The sequence below is a fragment of the Callospermophilus lateralis genome, unplaced genomic scaffold, assembly GCF_048772815.1.
Source record: "Callospermophilus lateralis isolate mCalLat2 unplaced genomic scaffold, mCalLat2.hap1 Scaffold_169, whole genome shotgun sequence".
NCBI classification, from domain to species: domain Eukaryota; kingdom Metazoa; phylum Chordata; class Mammalia; order Rodentia; family Sciuridae; genus Callospermophilus; species Callospermophilus lateralis.
Genome location: NW_027512767.1, coordinates 1,221,546 through 1,242,637, shown reverse-complemented (window position 1 = coordinate 1,242,637; position 21,092 = coordinate 1,221,546). Strand labels below are relative to the sequence as shown.

The following is a 21,092-nucleotide window of genomic DNA, read 5'->3' as shown; positions in this document are numbered from 1 at the left end:
CACTGTAGCTTGAAAGCAGATGCACATAATTTATAAATGCATAAGCACCACTGTGTTCTGTAAAACTTCATTTACATAAGCAAGTAATGGGCCTGATATGGTGTATTGGCTGTAATATGCCAACTCCTGGTTGAAACTCTTCAGGACAGTGATCATAGGCTGGGGATCTACTATGGCTGGCTGCTGCACTAGGTATTTTGAATAGATTATTTCTAAAGTAACTAACTTTTGTTAAAAATTTTCAGGTCCTGATTTTCAGGGAAATTCCAATTCCATCCTATGTAATCCTAAATTTTTAATAAAAGCCGTGTATCATAATAGTAGGGACTTCAGAGCTGGACAAACCTTATTTCAAATTCTAGTGCCATTGTTTTACTTCCTACTCATGTGATGACTAGCAAATTAGGTCTAAGCTTCAGTTTTCTCATCTGTAAAATGGAGATAATACCCAATTCAAAGAGTTGATGAGATGATTAAATGAGATAACATGCACCACTTATTTAGCACAGTGGGTATCATAAATAGGCATTTAATGAATGGCAGCTGTTATTCGATTTTTTTAAAAAAACTTTGTATGACTCCAAACTGTGTCAATGTTTGACTCTGAATCTATGGTCTTCAGAAGTACAAACCTTGCTAAAGAGAGGAGATAACCCAGTGACAAGGTCCTGGGGTCAGCATGCAATGCAGAGGGCAGGGCCATATGTCCCAGAACCAGACCTACCATCTCATGCTTCCCTAGCAGATAATTTCTCTTAGAAATTATTTTAAATATTCTTAAGTGAATAATGCAATTAGTTTAATGGTTTCACTCCCTCAGTTAGAATGTAAACTTCAAAAAGAAAACTTCAGGCCAGGGGTGTGGCACACACCTGTAATCCCAGCAGCTCAGGAGGCTAAAGCAGGAGGATCACAAGTTCAAAGCCAGCCTCAGCAACTTAGCGAGGCCCTAAGCAACTCAGTGAGACCCTGTCTCAAAATAAAATATAAAAAAGGCCTGGGGATGTGGCTCAGTGGTTAAGCACCCCTGGGTTCAATCCCCCATACCAAGACAAAACAAAAAACAAACAAACAAAACCCTATCATTGGGCCTAATCCAGTACTTGCACATAGTAGGCACTTAATATGTACTTGGTGAAATGAACCAATGAATGAGAAAAGAGCTAGATTCTGGTCCCTCTGTCTAACCTGTGGGAGTTGGGAAGTCAACTTTTCCTCTTTTGGTCTCAATTTCTTAATTTATAATTTTAGACGAGATGATCTATTATGTCCTTCTAGAACAACTGACCCAATAGTAAAGGTCAAAACATCATTAGGATCAGTGGTTCTATGCTTAAATTCAACTCAGCATTTACTGGATGCCAGACCTTGTGTTAATTTATGGGTATAAGGAGATGAGATATATCAAGAATTTTATATTCTATCTATACCTTGCTTTGTTCCAGGCAGGATTTAAATTTGGTTTTACAATCTTTTTCAATATTTTTCTATGCTTAAATTCAACTCAGCATTTACTGGATGCCAGACCTTGTGTTAATTTATGGGTATAAGGAGATGAGATATATCAAGAATTTTATATTCTATCTATACCTTGCTTTGTTCCAGGCAGGATTTAAATTTGGTTTTACAATCTTTTTCAATATTTATTTTTTAGTTGTAGTTGGACTCAGTTATCTTTATTTACTTTTATGTGGTGCTGATGATCGAACCCAGGGCCTTGCATGTGCTAGGCGAGTGCTCTACCGCTGAGCCACAACCTTAGCCCGGTTTTACAATCTTAAACAATACTTCTTATAGTGAATTTTGTGAAATACTAGTTCTAAGAGGTCCTCAGAAAGAGACATTTGTAATCAAAAAGGTCAGAAAATATTGCATTCCATATTTTTATCTTAGAAAGTCACACTGAATGTCACTATGTTTATTAAAGAAACCTGCTTATTTGATTATTGGAGCATTTTCTAATTTGACTTCAGAATTCTTCTTCCACATAACCCTGTAATATTCTATTCCATGACCCCCACTTTGGGAGCCCTGCTCTTGTGCACTTCTCTGGGTGCCTAATGTGCACATTCTGCGTGACTCTGAGGCTGTCTGCAGGGTCAGTTGTTCCCAGGGAAGGAAAGGGAAGCTTTCAATATGGAACCACAGGGATACTTTTTCCATAGTCAGTTTCTTCAAATGGACCAAATTACACCCGGAGGACCTGCACTGTCCCATTGGTTTCAGAGGGACCTTGGAGTATCTGTGGGTGGAATGAAGTTCCCTCTCATCCCACACTTGGCTTCTGGGATAATCACGCCCCCATTAGCAAGAATGAGGAAGCCTCCTCCAGGGCAACCTGCTGACTTTCTTAAAGTGATATGCCCATCCTTCCCCATGGCGGAAACTCATTAATTCCACAAACCTGAAACTCATCAATAATTCAGAGAGGCCGAGTAACATCAACAATCCCCTCTGGAAGGACTCACACCAGGCGTGTTTGCTAGAGCCAAAATAATGTAATTTTAAGGTTTAGAGAAGGGCTTTTAGAAAGAAGCACTGCCCTTTAAATGACAAGGGATTGCTTTATCTTCAACATCCTGCTTAGGCCTATGAAGAAGCCCCATTGCAGCTAGGATCTGGTGTGACTAAAAGACTCTCAGAATCCTTAGAGGTATTTATTTTTCAGTGAAGTGGCAAGGGGGCTATGCGATACACATGTCTTATATCAATTGTCCCCTTTCTTTAGGTTTTCCTTCTGGTCCTCTTGTACTTTTTCATCTTGACATGCACTTCTCCAGGTCACCATCTTTTCTTACTTAGATGCTAGCAAATAATCTGCTAATTGGTCTTCTTGTCCCTAGAAACACTGGTCCCCCCTCCCCTCCATTTCTTTTACAATAGGGCCAGATTGATCCTTCCAAATCACAAATGGTGTTATCCTGATTTTTAAAAATCTTCAGTGGCTCTCTTATAATCTAGCTTGAATTCCACAAGTTGCAAGGCCCCTGCCTAATCTGGTGGGGGTCTCTTTCTCTGGCCCTCACGATCCCTATCATAACTCTCACCACACTTGTTGGAATTGTTTTTGTGTTTTTCTGTTGACTTCGGGCACTCTGAGTGTAGGGACCCTTTCTTTAAGGGCAGTATTCACTTAAAATTTTCAGGTCCTGATTTTCAGAGAAGTTCTAATTTCATACTATTCAAGACTGAATTTTTAATAAAAACCACATGGTGGGGACTTTTTATAATGGTGGTTACTTTGAAGCTGGACAAACCTCAGTTCAACATATTTGTTGAGTGAGTATTGCTACCAATATTCTCTACCAATGCAACTGGAAAGAGAGAACAAAAATGGGCTTTTCTTTGAACTGCAAAATATGTGCTCTAGACAAGTCCTGACCTTGTGTAGTATAGGTCTCTGAATTCATGTTTAGAATTAGTACCCATTATACCAGAATGTCAGCCAGATGGTGGCTTGGGTTCAGACCTAGATTTTGCCAAGAAACATTTGTCTTTTAAAGCAAGTTATGATTCACTGACCTAATCCAACTAAAGGTCTGGTGATGGTATTTTGGAACTAAGGATTAGAACAGTTGGCTTGAGATAAGATGCAGGCCACTTCCCTGTAAGGATGCAGCTTGGAAGGTATAGTTTGAAGGATAAAATGTTAGAAATTGTGGGACATTTTCAGTGACTTATGGTGGTAGGAGGTAGAGTGTTGGAAACATGGATTGGGTTGAGAACTCCAAAGCCCCGGCTCAACCACTTCTTGGGGTGTGATTTAGGAGGAGTCATATGACTCCCTCAGTTTCCTTTTTCAATCAAATGGGTATAATCATATCTGTTCTCTTAAAAACATTCACAAATCTCAAGCCTCATAAAAAAACAACTTCACATAGTAGGAAAAATTCCATCAAATAATAATTCCATTATTAAATTTTATCCATCCTGAAGATTTCTCTGATGAAAATAATGTGTCAAATCTGTTTTCAAAATGCTCAGAGGCACTTGTCTTTCCTGCTGGAATGATTTTATTGTCAGTTGAGGGCCAACACGTGAGTGGTGAGAAGGCTTGCCTCTTATCACCTGATGGGTCCTAGTGGCTCTTGTGCTGTATCTGGCAAAGATGTCCCAGCAAAGCCTGGGTCCATTATCATTCTCCCAAACCCTTTCCACGTAGTTTAAATTAGCTGTTATCTCTTGTTAAAAAACAATTTTGCTTTTTCTGTTAATTAAAAAATTAATCTGGCTAATGAAGTCCTCCAAATGAAAGGTGAGAATAAGAATGCGATGATAAAATAGCATAATAGCATGTTCACCAAGCATCATTCCTGCCAATGCACCAAGCACTTGACATTCATTGTTTCACAACCCTCATGCTAACCCTGAGAAGACTCAAGTGAAGTGACTTGCTCAGGGTCACCTAGTTTGTCAAGTGTGGGATCTGGGATTAAAATCCCCACACTCGGACTACAAAATACCTGTCCTCAACTGGTGAGCATATGTTTTGTACCGGGTGCTAAGTTAGGGCTTGATGAGGAAAAGATTAATATGACATGATCTGTCTCCTTGGGGACCTCATTGTCCTATCACATACCTGATCATTCTCAGACATAGTCTTAGAGCAGTGAGGCCAATTTGGAAATTTAGGCATCACCAAATTCACATAAATGTTTAAAATGTCATGAATTACTTTGCCTTTAGGGAATATTCTTCAAAGACAAAACTTACCAAAGCCAGGTCTTCTCTGAAAAAGTAAACAAACAACAAACAAATAGACCGCCCCCCGACTCCCTGAGGCCAGAGTCTGTTTCCCCTTGTCTCCAGAGCCTGGCCCCTGTAACTAGTAATCGGTAGGTGCACCTTAGGTGGCTGCTGGATGAATAAACATGACTGCAAGAGCATATAGTCCTCACAGTTTCTTAGCTCGCTCTTGGGTCTATTCCTCTCTCAGGCCACCCAGGCTGGTTCCCAGCATCTTAATTCTGATGGACCAGGAGCCATAAGGATTGGCAGGGTGACATGAGATGGGATGGAATAGGTGAAGGGTGTATGTATTGGGGGGAAGGACAACAGCACAGTGGTGATGTCACAAACAGATCTGAGCAGCTTAGGCAGAGAATGACACTCCAGGTATATCAATCACCTCGAGACCAAACACCCATCCCCGCTGGGCAGTGGATGCTGTGACAAAGCTGGGGATGTGGCAGTGTCCAGACATCTTCATGCTTATGGGGTGTATATACATTTTTATATACACGTTTCTTCTTTTATGCTCATCACAAACACACACACAAGACAACAGGAAAATAGAGGAAGGAAGACCATACCTTTAACTACCCTATCCAGATAGTGAGCTTGGGAGATAAAAGACAGGACATTTAAGGTAGGACCCAGTAAGTGCAGTACTGCCTGCCACATGACCATGCCAGGTGCTAGGGAGACACAGGGGGAGGTCCCCCTGCCATGGAGGGGGGAAAAAAACCCAAAGATAAGATGACAGGGGAGAGGAAGGAGAGCAAGCACATTCTCCAGGAAAGACCAAAGGAACATGGGCTCATTCTGGGATCCAGGCACTTGTCAATGTGATCAAGAAGACACATGGAAAAGGAAAACAGGGGAAAGGAGGATGGGAAGCTGCAAAAGTGGCCACACTCCTGCTCCGTCAGGTTCATCCAAGTTTATGGAAAACTAGAACTTGCCCTTGTCTACCCAGAGCATCATCCAACCTCCCCCAAGGGGAAGCAGCGATACTAAGAACAAGCTGTCCAGGCAGAGGTGTTCCCAAGAAGCTGGGATTTAGAAATATGCAAAATTTGAATCATTTCTGAAATGTACTAGAAAGAGTGGGTTGAGTCTTTGGTCAAATATACCATTAGCTTGTCTGTTTGCCATTCTTGAATTTTTCATGTACACATGTGCCCATATGTACTTGAATGCAGAATGCTTGGTGTTCAAGTAAGATGCATTCCTACTTTGTGCACCTTCCATAGAATGTGAGGTATAGATCAATGGATGTCATGGTGGAACACCAGAAAAAGAAAACCTGACCACAAGTCAGTGTTTTACTAACTCCAAAGATACAGTGCTGCCTGCTTTGTCTTACATTGGCAGGGCTGTGTCCAAGCCTAGAATTACTTGGCCATTTAAGATTTTGCCTGTTATGGGGCTGGGTGCCAAACATTGCTTTGATGTGAACTCAATGTGCATATAAGCAAGCCACTGCCTGTGTGTTCAGAGCAGGGCTGTCTCTCCAGTCCCAGCATAAATCATTAATCCATTTTGCCTTTCCCTTTGAGGAGCTTCCCTTTCCCTGTCTTCCTGTGCCTCCTTTTCATGTGTTTCCACAAATGCCAGGCAGATGGCACTCTCCCCTTTAAAGCCCCTTGATACCTTCAGCCAGGCTGCACCCCATCCTCAGCTCAATTTCACACAGGAATAAAAAATCCCCAAAATAGGGCTGGACTGCAGTGGCGTGACCTAATCTGGAAGCCCTAGTATTCTATATACTGTAAAAATGTTATTACTCTTTTCATAAAAAAATTAAGTTCTATTTTTCAGTCCTCTGGCTAGTCAAGAGATGGTTGCTGTTTATCAAGATATATTGGCCTCAAAAGATTGGTGGACAAAAGGTGCGTTCTTTGGTTCAGGTGTCCATGTACTGCTGTTTCAAGATGTGTTCCTGGAGGTGCATAGCCAAGTGGAAAATTGGGAATAGGAAATGAACAGGGCCTGCATGCATCCCTTCATTCTTAGAGATGCCATGGAGTCCATGAGAGCAGGATATCAGGAGGGAATGTGAAGGAGCGTGGCTTATCAAGCAGGAGTGGATAGATGAAGCTGTGGAATGCCAAGCAGGAAGGACCCTCATGAGAAAATGAAACACAGGACTGCCCGCATGAACCACAGCCTAGGGAGCATCTCTGGCTAAGGGGAAGACTTAAGACTTCCTTGATGCTTGGTTCATCTGTCACTTTAGTTTTAGTTGCGCTTACTCATCACATTTTGCAAAGTAGTTTAAAATTTCTTAGACATCATTTCCCAGGATGTCACGGAGCTTTGCCTTCAAAGAGCAAGAACACTGGGGATTCAGGTGGTTTTCTCAGTTTTCATCTGCAGAGTTTCTGGAAGGTCCTAATTATAATTACTTAAAAGAACTCTGAACCCAGAGTTTCTGGAAGGTCCTAATCATAAGTACTTAAGAGAACTCTGAACCCAGAGTTTCTGTCCTAATCATAAGTACTTAAAAGAACTCTGAACCCAGTTACAGAAGGGGTGAAGTGAGCCTAGGGTTCCCTCCCAGGGATGGCAAGCTTGGAGTAGACGCCATCACTGGGATCCAAAGGACAACACCGCTGTGTGTCACCCACTTTGAGGGAGCTCTCCAGAGAGAAAACACTCCTGATTGTCTTCAAACTTAATGGTGGTATCATGGCTCTGGTGGTCAGTGAAGGTTCTATCCACTCTACAGAATATTCTCCCAAAACCCATGGTCTGACTTCAGAGAGTGCTCTCTCTTCAAATGCCATTCAATTTTCAAAAATTATATAGTAATAAAGCTCTCCTTTCAGTGTAAATCTTTTTTTAATATCTTTAAAAAGTGCTTGCTAATTTCTCTTGACTGCAGGTAGGAACAGAAGCCAGTGGAAGTGACAGGCAGGCTCAGGTTACAATCAACATTGTGGCTTTTCAGAAGATAAGCAGGAACACTCAAAACTTCAAACCCTGACTCCACAAATCAAAAGGGATTCCTCTGCCATAAAGAGACTTCAAGCCACTCTGTGAATCCAAAAGCTGATAACAGCCAGTCAACACCGAGTCCAAGAGATTTCTGGGAATGGAACAGACTTTTCTTATCTCAGGCTATTGAAAATGGAAGTGACAACTGGGTCTTTGAAGTCCAATGTCATTTATTTATAAGACATATACAGAAGTCCATGCTGTCGCTGTGATTGCTTAAAAATCCGAACATGTATGCTTTTGAGTATAATCCTTTTAAAATTCATAATTTTAAAGTACCTACCAGCTTTTAGAAAAAAATGATGCAAAGTCTGGGAGGTGAATTCTAGACTTCACAAAATCCTCTGCATCTTTCTCTTAGGACTTCAGGATGAAGATGATGGCAGTAGAGTCATTTTTCTCATGGGTCATACTTATTTTTTTGACATTGCAGGCATGTTTTGTAGGTTCCTACATCTTCTTCTCTCTAGGTAAGAAACTGGAGATAGTGGAGACACACAGCTTATGTATTATAAAGACTGTGAACCTCTGGCATGAGGTTGATCTGGGAGGCCTAGGTCACTGGCATCTCTAAGACAACCCACAAGACTCTTCTGTGCCAACAGAGGTTTCCAAGACTTTCTTTCAGGACAATTCCAAGAAGCTTTAGGGCTCTTGTCAAAGGTTGTGGAGACATGAAAGTGGCTTTTCCATTCTTATGATCCAGGAGCCTCTGGTAAACTCTAATAGTTGCATCACTGGTCCATGTCAGGCCAGATGAAACGGAGATCAACACAGCAGGTGGTGCATACAGGTTACAATCATCTGATCTTCTTTCAGGTGATGACAAGCCACTCAGGAGATGTTCTTGTTAAGATCTTAGACACATTCATGCTCTTCTTTCTTTGGATAAAGAACTGGTGAAAAAGTGGTGAATGGTGCCACCCTGAGAGGAACCCAAGGAGCCCAGTAGCTTTCCTTGATTCCCAGCCCTACCATGTAGGTGCTGAGCTCTCTAGAGCCATTGGCAATCACACTTTCCCTCTGAGAGTAGCACGTTCCTTCTCTCTTCTTGTCAGCATCTGTCCTGTGGGATCACAGGTACTGTTGCAAGGAGATGCTTCTGAGGAAAGGATAAGCACAGGGCTATCACACAGGCTAAATCCCTGAGAGCAACTTGTGAGCTATTGGTTAAGGATTGTCTGGTTACAAAAAAGAAGCCTGAAAGCTACCACTCCAAAGTGGACGAGTGCTGCCAAAGATTCTGTGGCCTTCTCTATAATTTCCCTTCAAGGTGAAGTCTGGTTGTGCTCACTCAAGTAATTGCATCATCAGAGTTTTATTTTGATCTTTACTCCCAGAGGAGGCTTATGTTTAAGAATTAGGTTTTATGTGATTTGGATAGCTCTCCTGAAGTTGAGGAAATAATTCTGGATATCTGGCATCTTGAACAATCACAGCTTTGGGGTCAAGGTTGGAATTCTATAAATGTAATCAGAAGCTGGCACTTCCCACACATGTTTTGAGACTTCATAGATGAGGGGCACTGAGGTGAGTAAAGTAATCATCACAGGATTGATTCAAAATGTTAGCAGTGTCTTCAAAGAAATAGGAAAAATTAAACACCTTCTTAAATTTAACCATGAGTGTCAGGTTTTGCTAAGAAAATCAGAGGTCAAGCCCCAGATGTAAGGGACCAATAAAATTTCTGGAAAAGACATCCAAAAACATGTTTTTGATGACTCTATGTTGACCATATACTTGACAGATAGACCCGAATCAATCCTTCTTACTTTAACTTCTCTACTTGGAAATCTGGGTCCCATGTGTACCAGTGGGTTACTAGTGTCAAGTAAGCAAGAGCAAAATCAAAGGATGGCTTAGAATGGCTTTTTCTTCATGGGATATTTTTAGGAGCAGGTGAATGGGTTCAGACTGATGGGTGTGCAGTTCTGTGGGTGGTGGAGAGGGCTGGCATTCCTCATCCCTGGACATGCCTGTGGCCACCCCATTCTGTGATGCACCTGCACTGGGAGAGAAACTGAGCCCTAAGACACCATGTGGTTTTCCCACAGTGCTTTCACCAAAGACCTTTCTTCCAGATGCAAATAGACAGTAATTCCTAACACAAGGCATTAGGTTTCAGTGTGAACGGTCTTGCTGTTTGAAAAAACAACAACAACAAACAACAACAAAAAAAACCCACCTAAAATCTGTCATTAAAGATGATGCCACTATCAAGTTCTCTCTTATTATGAAAACCAACCTCTTCTGAGAAAAATCAAGCAGATATTTAATTCCTACTGTAATAATCTGCTCTGGGAAATGTCATTGGGGTAAAAAGCTTCTCAGACTGGGGATTGGTCATAGGGAGCCCAGCTTCATTTTTTTCTTTTGAGTTCTTCATTCCTGCTGTAAGGTAATCGGGTCATTCTTCCTGTTCATGGAGGGCAGCAGTGCGTAAAGAGACCCTCCACTCTTCTTCTTCCATTGCATGGAGGACTCTGAGCCAATGTCCTAGTCTCTGGTGTGGGTAAAAACTATGACTACATTGCAGCATTGGAACTTGCTGCATGATAATGACCCATTGCATAATAATGAAAACTGATAATGAGAGAACATTTAACACTTTAAAATTCTAACTTTTCACATCAGCAGATTTTTTTCTTTTCTTAAATCACCCTTGCATGAGTGAATTTTCTTGGAAACATAAGAAAATAGTCCTTGTTACCACAAAGATTAAAAGAGCGTTCTTCTCATTTCTATCTCAACAGGAAAAGGAAGGCACCCACTACTGTTTCTCTGAATTTCCCCCCATCCCTTATATCCTGCAAGGTCACTGAAGTGTTCCTCCAGCACCAGGGTGTTGGGTTTCCCATGGGGATGCAGGTGGCCACGGCACAGACCCACAGAGAGAAGGCTGCCATGCAGGAAAATCAGACAAGGACAAAGAAAATGCCCACCACACAATGAAGGGTAATAGAATTCTGAGCCAAAGTCTGCGCCACTGTGACTAGTCCATTACTTCTCCAATGACATTTTTCTGGTATTTAGGACTGTCAACCTTCCTCTTCTATCATGCACATTTACCTTGATGTATTTTTATCTGGAGGGGAAAAAAAAAAAAAACATCTGCAACTCCGAGGAGGAATCTGTTCTTAAAGAGTGACAACAGGGTGAGCAAGGGAGGTAGAGAGGACAGTCTGACTTCTTGGCATCAAAATAAATGGGACCTTCTTAAAGCCAGGCTGATGAATATCCACAAGCCATTTGATGTAGCGCAGCCTGCCCACGAGGCCTGCCATGAATCATCTGTGACTGGACTAAGGGAGAATTTCCCTCAGTCCCTAGTTATTGGACTCAGCTGAGATGTTTTATCTTATAAAAGTCTAACATTCATAAACTTTTTGGAGATTGGAAAGGCAAGCGGAGGATTCTGTAAGCAAGTGATAGAAAACAGAATACGCTATCCTTGGGCTCTGATTTCTTTTTGAACAGAATGGGCCATCTTCTGGGCTGTGAGACTGAAATGTCAGACTGACCTCTGTCATGCAGAAAGGCAGAAGAGAGTGGGAAGCGGAGTTTAAAGAAGAAGGCCCCGGGGAGGGACTAGGCCATATCTCATTAAGGGGTTTCCAGGACATTAACACAAAGAAGCCATCAAGGAGTGGACAGTGAGATGACATGCTATCTTTGGCTGTGGAAGAGCAGGAAGACTGCTGCCACTGTGGAGGAGCGAGGGCTGGGGCAGATTAGGTGAGGGACTCCAGTGCACTCAAATAAGAAGAAGGCACAGCCTTGGGAAGGACATGCGCTGGATGCTACCATGGAAAACCTGGCCTTTGTGGTGCAAGAATTTCAAACAGCTGCTGAGGAGGAAATCAAGCTGCAAATTCCTGATCTAACTCTTTAAAAGATACATGACCTTTAGACTCAGGTCCTGAAACAGAGGAAATAATCCATACTTCTTCGCTTTATAAGAAGTATAAAGTAATGCAGTTAAAATCTTTAGCACAATGCTTGACACAGTGTACATATTTGAAAATTAGAAGTCATTATTATTAAATTAATAAGTGTAAGGTGTTCCATAGCTACTTATTAACTCAGTGATTTCATCGGGGCAAGGACCAAGGGTATGAAGGAATGGCAAAACAAAACAAAACAGAAAACCCTAAAAGAGAAGAGTTAGCTCCTTTTGCTTAAAATTCTTTGTCCCTTGAAAGCTTAAGAGTTTCTCTAAGACCCAAGAGGTCTCCTCCAAGCTGGAGAAGCACCTGGAATCCTGCTTTCTCAAGCCACATGCTCACCATCTGATTACAGACCCTTCCTTTTGAAAAAATGGAAGGGGAAAAAGTTAAAACACACACAAACCAGTTGATTCAATAAAGAGCTTTTGGTGAGTGTTCATTCCAGGATAATAAACCAAGCAAAACATCTGGCTGTGTTTAAAATCAACAAAACCAGCAGGAAAGGCAGAGAGAGGAAAGGCAACGGGGAGATGAGCTTGTTTTTAAAGCTGCTAACAGTGCTGCTGCAGCGGGGGTGGGTGCTGAGGAGACCCCAAGAGAGGAGAAAGGAGACAGATGCAGACAGGATGGATGCTGAGGGCAGCAGAGGGGAAATGCAGATGTGGCCTGGGTCCTGTGGAGAGCTTCCCCAGGGTTCCAGGCCTGTTGGGGAGCCTCCGAGGCCAGCGAGAGTGGAGACTCAGAGACAGTGAAGCTGATATCCATGGCTATGTGTATGGACTGCTCCACTGCGTGCAGGCTTGTGCGGTGCTCTTTACCTGCATTCTTCTCCCCATCCCACAGGTGAGGAAACTGAGCCTTTCACCTGGAAAGGGCTAAACAGCAAGGTGTGCTAACCAGCTAAGTGGGACCTGGAAATATAAACTGGGAAGACTAAGGTTGAAAACACCACACTGTGAATTTAAATCCAATTGACATCTAGGAAAAGCCAGTCATAATGTCATCAGATGAAAGGACTTTTGACCCCTTCCCACATGCAGTGGGGACCCAGGCTAGTGACCCCACAGACAAAGGTGTCCTGCAGACCCAGACCAGGAATCCTGGGCGCCGTACCGATGGTGCAGTGCTCGCCGTTCCACCCGGGACTGCACTCGCACTTGCCGTCGCAGCAGGTCCCATGCTCGGCACAGCGTGGGTGGCAGGCTCGCTGGTCACACGCTGCCCCCATCCAGCCATCCTCGCAGCGACAGGTGCCCCCCACGCAGACGCCATGGCCACCACAGTCGGCAGCACAGATCTCTGTAGGCAGAAGGTGGGAGGAGGAGAGAAAGAAACAACTACTGAGCAAGTCACTGCTGGGGACAGGATCACACTTGGTTACCTACTAGGCTTCTGTGAGTGATTCCAGAGGCTTGGGAGATTACTCTCCATAGACAATGGCCTCAGGACCACAGCAATGCCCTGGGCCGAAGCCTGCCCTGAGTTGTTTCCCCACCAGGACAGGAGGGACAGAGGGCTCTGCTCTATTTGCTTTTCCTGCTGCCAGCCAGTCTCCGCCTTTGTGCTTGCCACTTCCAAGGGGAACTGGCCTTGTGAACAGATGTGAGAAAAAGTCAAATTTAATTAAAAACTGGTTATGTGTGAAAACAAAGTGAGGAGGAGTCCCGGTCACCAAGTAAAGAGCTTGTGGGTCTGGCTGGGGCATGTGAAGAGTTCTGGGGCCCGTGTTTCACAGCAGCTCTGACTCTAACTGAAGTGGGGGTGAGGGGAGGCTGGATCCTCCACCCCATGGGCATACTCCGGGTTGTTGTCCAAAACCTGCAGTTTATTCTCTGTCCTTGGCTTGCTGCTTCCTCCCCCTAAATCCAAGCTCCATCTAAATGGGCTTTTAGACTCAAAGCAAACAGCTGGCGGGGTATGGGGAGCACTTGAGGGCCAGAGTGGAGCCGCCTGTTCCTTCACAAAGGCCCGTCCGTGCAGTGGTGCGGAGCACACAGGGCCTGATTCACAAGCCCCTCGGGCTTCCGGCCAGCAACGACTTCATGCTTCTTGCAGGCAGAGGTCGTGAAGGCTTCCAAAACGTAAGTGCTCTTTAGGAAATAGGCTGAGCAACCGTGTCCATGGATGCGCTCTGCCAGGGCTCTGATGGAGACCCGGATGCTTCGCGGCCCAATAGTCTTCACATTCATGTGAAAATCCTGACACTTTAAATTTCTTTTAAACTAAGTGAACTGGCATCTGTGCCTTTGCTCAATACTCCCTTCCAAGTGACACTGCTGGTGTAGAAACTGCTAATGTTTTAGTTGCTTTTGAAAAAGGAAAGAAAACAAAATTAGATTTCAGAGGCTCCGACCTTCATTACTAACCTGAAGACAATGGATAAAATGTTTGCAAAATTAAAAAAAAATGCTCTTTATGGTGTGTCCTTATGCAAGCAAAATGGAGGTACTTCCTACACATCTGATTTCTCATCTGCTGAGAAAAGAGAGAGGCTGCTGGAGGAGGGACAGAGATAGCTCTGAATTGGAGCCAAAGAACTGGATTCTATACAAGGCTCAGGAGCTTCTGAGCTGTGTGACTATGTGCAGGTTCTTTGACTTTATTGAGCCACAACTTCTGGCCCAGGGGAACAAGTGCTGTGTGATACTGTGGTCAGCCCCCTGATGACCAAGCCAAGCTTCAGTGAGCACTCAGTGAGGTGCACAATACAAAAGATCACAGTAATGGCTGATTAACTCAAGAAAGGTTTCCTGAAGACTGGGAGTTCAAAGAGGTTTGTGAAATCCTGCTCAGCCACTAATCTGCTGAGAAGGTCACTTCTGTCTGGGTATCAGTTTCCTCATCTATTTCAGGGGGTAACCTGCCTGATGGTTTTTAAGATTCCAGGCTTTAACTTTGTGGGAGTCTATGATACAATTACTCACTGTGTTACATAATATAATTCTACCCCCAAGGCTTGGCTCACCTGTCACAGGTGACAAGAAGTCACCTGGGAGTCAACCTGTGGTTATTCTCTTGCTCCTTCTCATCCCATATTACACATTAGAGTAATTCTTTGTTTTTGTGACTGTCTCATTGTCAGACCAGGAACAAGCTTGGACTAGGTTCTCCTTCCTCAGATCACCTCAATCCCTGGTACCGAGCACAAGTCCTGGCACAGAATAGAGTCTTAATTAAGTTTTGTTGCCCAGAGAGACAGGCACATGAGGATGAAAAATAATTTGTATACACACTGCTCAACCTGGCTGAAAGTCCAGCAAGGTCTACCTTTCCCAAGTGACCTATCCACCAGAAAATGTACCATGCCAGGGTGGGGCTGTGGAGCCAAGTGTTACTACCCCTAGCAGCCCATCTAGGACGTTGTTCAAGCTCCTTTCAGACAATGTTTTAGGCAACACTTCTCAGCCTCTTGGCTGAGATCAAGTGTAGACAACATTGTAGCCTTTCCTAGAGATAAATAATGACAATCTCCAGTCCTCAGGCTTCCCTAGATCCCATCTGAAACTCCCACCTTTTCTGCACACCACTGAAGGACAATGATCTCCTGATGACTCGGAGGCTGGGTCTAGGTTCAGGGCTGGAGGTTTCCCAAGAGCCCCGGGGAGAAGAACAACTTGGGCTTTGCTTGGGTTTACTCAGCACTTTTCCCAGTGGTAGTTTATGGTGTGAAAGTAAACAGCAAACAGTACTTCTATTCACCAAGCCAGGAGAGGGACAGGCTGCTGGTGCCAAAGTGGACATGTTTTTAGGCAGCAGGGATATGGAGTTGATGGGGACTGAGAATAGAAGAGGTAGGCCTTGCCCTGGACTTACCTGTGGGATATCAGGTCTTACCTAACAGGCATAGCTGCCCCATGAGCCTCAATATCCATGGGGGATTAATTTCAGGACCCCTGAATACCCAAATCCATGGATTCTCAAGTCCATTTTATAAAATGGCAAAGTATGTGTATTTAACCTTTATAATCCTCCTGTATATTTTAAGTCATCTCTAGATTATTTGTCATGCCAAATACAATATAAGTGCTATGTAAATAGTTGTCAGATTATATTACTTAGGGAATAATAATGAGAAAAATCAGTTCAGTACAGATGAAAAAATTTTTTGGAATATTTTCAACCTATAGTTGGTTGAATGGATACAGAACCTGTGGATATGGAGGGAAGACCTTACAACATTCCTTTACTAATTAATCTAAAGGTAGTGTGGACAAAGGAGAGTAAGACTTGCAATCAGATATAATTCCAAATCTCAGTTCAGCCAGTTACCTGACCTCCTACTCTATGGTTCTTAGCCTCATTTGATTCCTCCATAAAATGGGGAGGGACGATAACAGCACCCATTTCAGAGGGCACTTGGTACCTGATATATAGTAGGTCTCAATAAATTCATACTGACTTATTTATCCTTCTATTAATCTTCCATACATGCCTACTATGTGCCAGAGCCTTTACTTTGTACTCGAATACAGAGGTCAGTAGATACAATCTGTCTCCCAGGATGTCTTTGTCCAAATAAACCACAAACTGATATTGGCATTCCAAAGATTATCCAAATAATCTGTAGCCATCCCAATAACCTATAGCCATTATCTCTACCATTTGGCATATATGCAATGGATTAAAACCACAGATCTGGGGTCTACCCATGTCTTTGCCACCGATTGGCTGAATAATCTGCAAGTTGCATGTTATGCAATCCATCAAACCTTCAACTTCTATTTCTATAAAATGGGGACAATAATTCGCACTTCACAGATTTTACAGACTTGGTGTTGGATCAAATGAGGTAATGTGTGGGAAGGCCATTTTTGGCTTAGTTAACACTTAGATCATGTTTTACAGTTTAAGAAGCATATTTCACATACAATTTCTCACTTAAATATCATGAGGATGTTATGAGAACATTTGGCTGCTATCCTTCTTAGAGGTGAGGATACCAAGACCCAGATGGGAGAAGGACATTCTACAAGGTCATGTAGGTGTCTGTGTGTTCTCCTTGTTTTGACCATCCTTAAGCAACACAGAATTGCAAGACAGGCATTCTACAAATAAGAAAACAGCCTCAGAATAAGGAAAAAACAACAACAACAACAACAACAACCAACTATATCCTATATCCTCCAGGGAAGCTTTTCTTTAGGGGAAACTCCTGGTTTATTCCAGCAGATTCCTCCCACCCACTTCTGGCCTCGCTGCCTCTTTTTTTGTTACATCCAGTTAGACCCTGGATATATATGAGATGAAATGGGATCCTCCACACGGAGTTTCCCAGACACTTGATCTCACTCTTTGCGTCTGGAGACTGTGGGTCTGATCATCCAAACATTCCATTTCCTTGCTAGTTGACACTAGACATTCTCTCCTGGCCTGAAGCTAAAGCTGCTCAGTGGCTGGGCACCCTCCAACAGCCCTTTACAAGCTGGGTTGTGAGCTCTTACACATTTTAATGGAAGGGGCCTGAACTGGCGACCTTGATGTTTATTGGGTGCTAACTGATGGTAACACAGCCTGGGAGCGCTCGGGTTCTCCTTTGCAGAGGGGCCAGTTTGAGTGGAAGAGACCCACTGATACATGATGGAAGCAGAAACCTATGCTGCTACTTTATCATCTGTCCTCAGGTTTAGTCCCTATTTGTTATTTATTCTCCCAAATACTTTGATTTATTATTTTTGTTCCTGAAATAAAGGAATAGCTCTATTTTTGCCTTCTCAGATTCTGCTTTGACATTAAAGCAGATGTAACTTCACAGAGTAGTTGGTGAGATCCAAACAGGATGATGTTACAGAATGTGCTTTGACAGCTCATATGCCTTTTACATCATAGAAATGGGCCTTGGTGAAATTTGGGTTGCAGTTCCTAAGTCTCATGTTTCCTTCTTTGTAAACTGAGATGACATGGCTCACTCTAGAGGGTTGTTTGGCACTGAGGATACAAGTGAGGACGACCTCAAGGAGTTTAGGTCTGACATGACAGATGAACATGACCTAAATCTACCGAACTACATGAGCAAATGTGAGCCAAAGTGAAGAGTCTAGCCTAGTGCCTGGTGTGTGATCAGAATATAATAAATTTCACAGACACGTTTTTATAAAAAAAAGGAAATGAGAAGCAGTGATAAGTAGACTAGATTGAAGTCTGAAGATCAGATGCGAATTCTGACTTTGGAAACACATCCAATACAAGAACATTTGATAATTGCCGGCTGACTTTCATATGATCAAAATCCAAGCTTTCTGATTGAATGCTGAAGGTCTGGGGCCTGGCAGGTATCTGTGGAGGTAGTAGGGAGTATACAGGCTGTAGGGTAGACTGACTCCCTAGTTTCCCTGCTATGGGTTCTTGGAAAAATTACTTAATCTCTCTGAGCTATAATTCTTCACTTCTTAAATGGAGAGAGTAATAATTATCTCCCTCCTATAGGGTGGATGGTGATAATTAAAGGAAGAGGTATGTGTAAGATGTAAACTATATTGCATGTATGACTGGTTGATGAAGCCCTAAGACATACTGTATCAGCAGAGCTCCATGCTCCCTAACAGAGGATCAGCTTCCGGATGAGCCAAATATTTGCTTTTCTAATAGTAACCTCAATATTTGGGTATGAAGCTCTTGTTCTGGTCACCTGGATGGCACCATTGTCAAGACTATTAAAAGCTAGGTAGAAGTCATTTGTATGTGTAGGATGATATTTTTCTTGAAATCAGGTGATGATCTCCAACTGTCCTAAATTTCTCATTCCTTGCCTGAACTATAACAGGGTCTTGAAGATGACTCAACTAGACTCAAGAACACATTAGCTCTTTTCTTTTTCCTTCCTTCTTTCTTATTTTTTTTGGGGGGGTGGGGTGGGAGGATGCTGCGCCCCTCCCCTGACTCAGGCAATGGCAAGGCCCTACTGAGGTGGATGGCACAAGGCGTCCATCCTCTGGAGGAGCGCAGTATGTTTCTGGGAATGGACTAATTTGTTTTTGTACTCCTTTAATAAGTATAGTTGTGACTTCTCATATGACCATTAAGTATGAAGGAAAAAAACATGACTTTCCCAATTAATGCAACTACTTCTAAAGAATGGATCTGTTTGCTCTAAATGCAATGATTCAGCTGTGGAGTGTAAATTGTTAATGTCTAATGAAAAACTCCCTGTATTCCTGTCAAGGAAGTTTTTGAGAAATTAAATTAAAATCTAGAGGAGAAAAATTAATGTTAAGAAGACAGATTAGTGCTTAGTACTGGGCAACTTGTTCTTGTTCCTGTGCACAATGGTTTGTGCTCTTACTCTTGTTTGATTAAAATTAATAACAAGTCAACCACTTGCCATAACCATGGCACCGGTTCCAGTCAGTAAGTTAAGAAAGAATAGTCAAGGTATAGGCCAATAGTTTGGGACATTTGTAATTATTATTAAAAGTTAACTAAGCAGAAACAGCTCAAAGCAAAACACGAACTGAAAGTACAAATGTTTGCTAATGCATAAGCCAAGATACATTCTTCTATTCTGATTGTAGCTAGGTAATTTTTTGTTTCTTTGAATAATGATTCCTGTTTTGTAACCACAAAGTACTGTGAGCCTGCCAAAATGAAAAGTATATATGATCAAGTTCACAAGTAAAGATTGGGATCAACACCTGCACTTTGGTGTCTGTGTTGTTTCTCCACCCCTCTTTCGCCGACTCCTCACCATCCGTTCGTCTCCTGAGACCCCCTGTTGGAGCAGGTCTCCGACAGGAGGAGGTAGGAGTGGGGGGATACCAGGGATTGAACCAGGGCACTTGACCACTGAGCCACATCCCCAGCCTTATTGTATTTTATTTAGAGAAAGGATCTTACTGAGTTGCTCAGGGCCTTACTAAGTTTCTGAGGCTGGCTTTGAACTCATGATACCCCTGTCTTATTCTCCTTAGATGCTGGGATTACAGGTGCATGCCACCATGCCTGACACATTAACTCTTTTCTTGTAGGAAGTCAAACCCAAGCACTTTCCCTTGCCCAAGCAATCTCTTTCCCATCTCACTTGTGTATCTTTTTTCTAGACTAGAATCCCACCTGACAGCAGAGTCTAGCTTTTATCCATCTTGGTTTCCTGAGCACTAGCACCAGGCATGGCACAGCATGGCTTTCTACAGATGTTTGTTGAAAGAATAAATAATTGGGAAAAAAAGTTCCATGAAAGAAGTGTATGTTTGTTGGCTTGACTCACTGTCATAGTGCACACAAGTTATTTTGTCAAATATATTCATATAGAGGCTCAGATTTCTTTGCACCTAACCTTCTTAGACACTCATCTTCTGAGTTGTGATTGTAAAAGGTCTCAGTCCTTATCCTCAGAAACATCTTCCTTTGTGCCAATGCCCAAACTGCACCTGTTGTCTTTCCTTGAGGGAGGTGAACATATGAGGAAGAGGTGAAGAGGGCAAAGAAAAGATCTAAGATTTGGCTATTGGTAATTATGCCCCAAAGTGTATACGTAAGGGAGAAGCTGCCCCGGGCTTCTCTTATTAAACTCTAATCCACATACAAGCCCAGATGAAGCCTGGGACCTATCATGGCTATGTTTTAATTTGTCTGGACTTATTTTACAATCCTGTTCATTAAAATAGCTGGTAGGGGAAGCTGTGTCTTTCCCCTAAAGGGAGAGACTTACACATAATTTTCCCATAAAATTTTTTTCTACTTGGAAAGATGCTCAAAATGGCCCCAAATAGGGAGTGGTAGGGACCCCACCCATGGTTCTGCACACTTTCTGCTGAACAAGGAATGGATGCAGATGAAGATGTTTTTAAAATTCTTGGGGATGTGGGAACAGAGTCTGGGCCCCATGTGACCTCTTGGGAAGTCTGTTTGTAAGTCAAATTTGATAAGTCAAATATTTCTATTTTGCTTAGGAATTGAGATTTGGAGAGTGACCTTAAGAAATTTTAATAGTGAGTTTGACAATTTAAGATGAATTCTGCTTGGATTTTCTGTTTTATCACTAGTTCATCTGAGTTATTGCCCACTTGAGGGATTTCTCTAAAATCCTGGTAGTCTTAAAATTCAAGTCAATCTACCTAGCACTTAAGGCAAAAATAAGAAAGAAATGAAATTTCTACAATGTTGCAGAACTGTTGTTGATGGCACAGAAACGTTACCTCATTCCTGCTTCTTAGCAGTCCTGTAAGGCTACTTGCACTCCTGTACTGGAGTCAACGAGACTGCTTGGAGAAATGCTCAAAGGTACTTAGCTAGAATAAAAGGTGATTATACTAATACAGGTTTTTCTTTTGTGAATTGTGGGATCAGGTTGAGGTAAAACCTGATGTAATCTGACAGTGGTTCCCTGACTGTTAATTGTAAATTAGATCATTGCCACAGTTAGAATACACAATTTCTAAAATCAGAGTCTGAGTCTGCTTCCTCACCCCAACTGAATCTCTGTTGGAT

The 21,092-nt window shown here is 42.6% G+C and overlaps 1 pseudogene; it reads right to left on the bottom strand.

Annotated features, from left to right (window-relative positions):
* Positions 1-21,092, bottom strand: part of LOC143389656 (teneurin-4-like) — a 648,816-nt pseudogene that overhangs the window by 102,096 nt on the left and 525,628 nt on the right.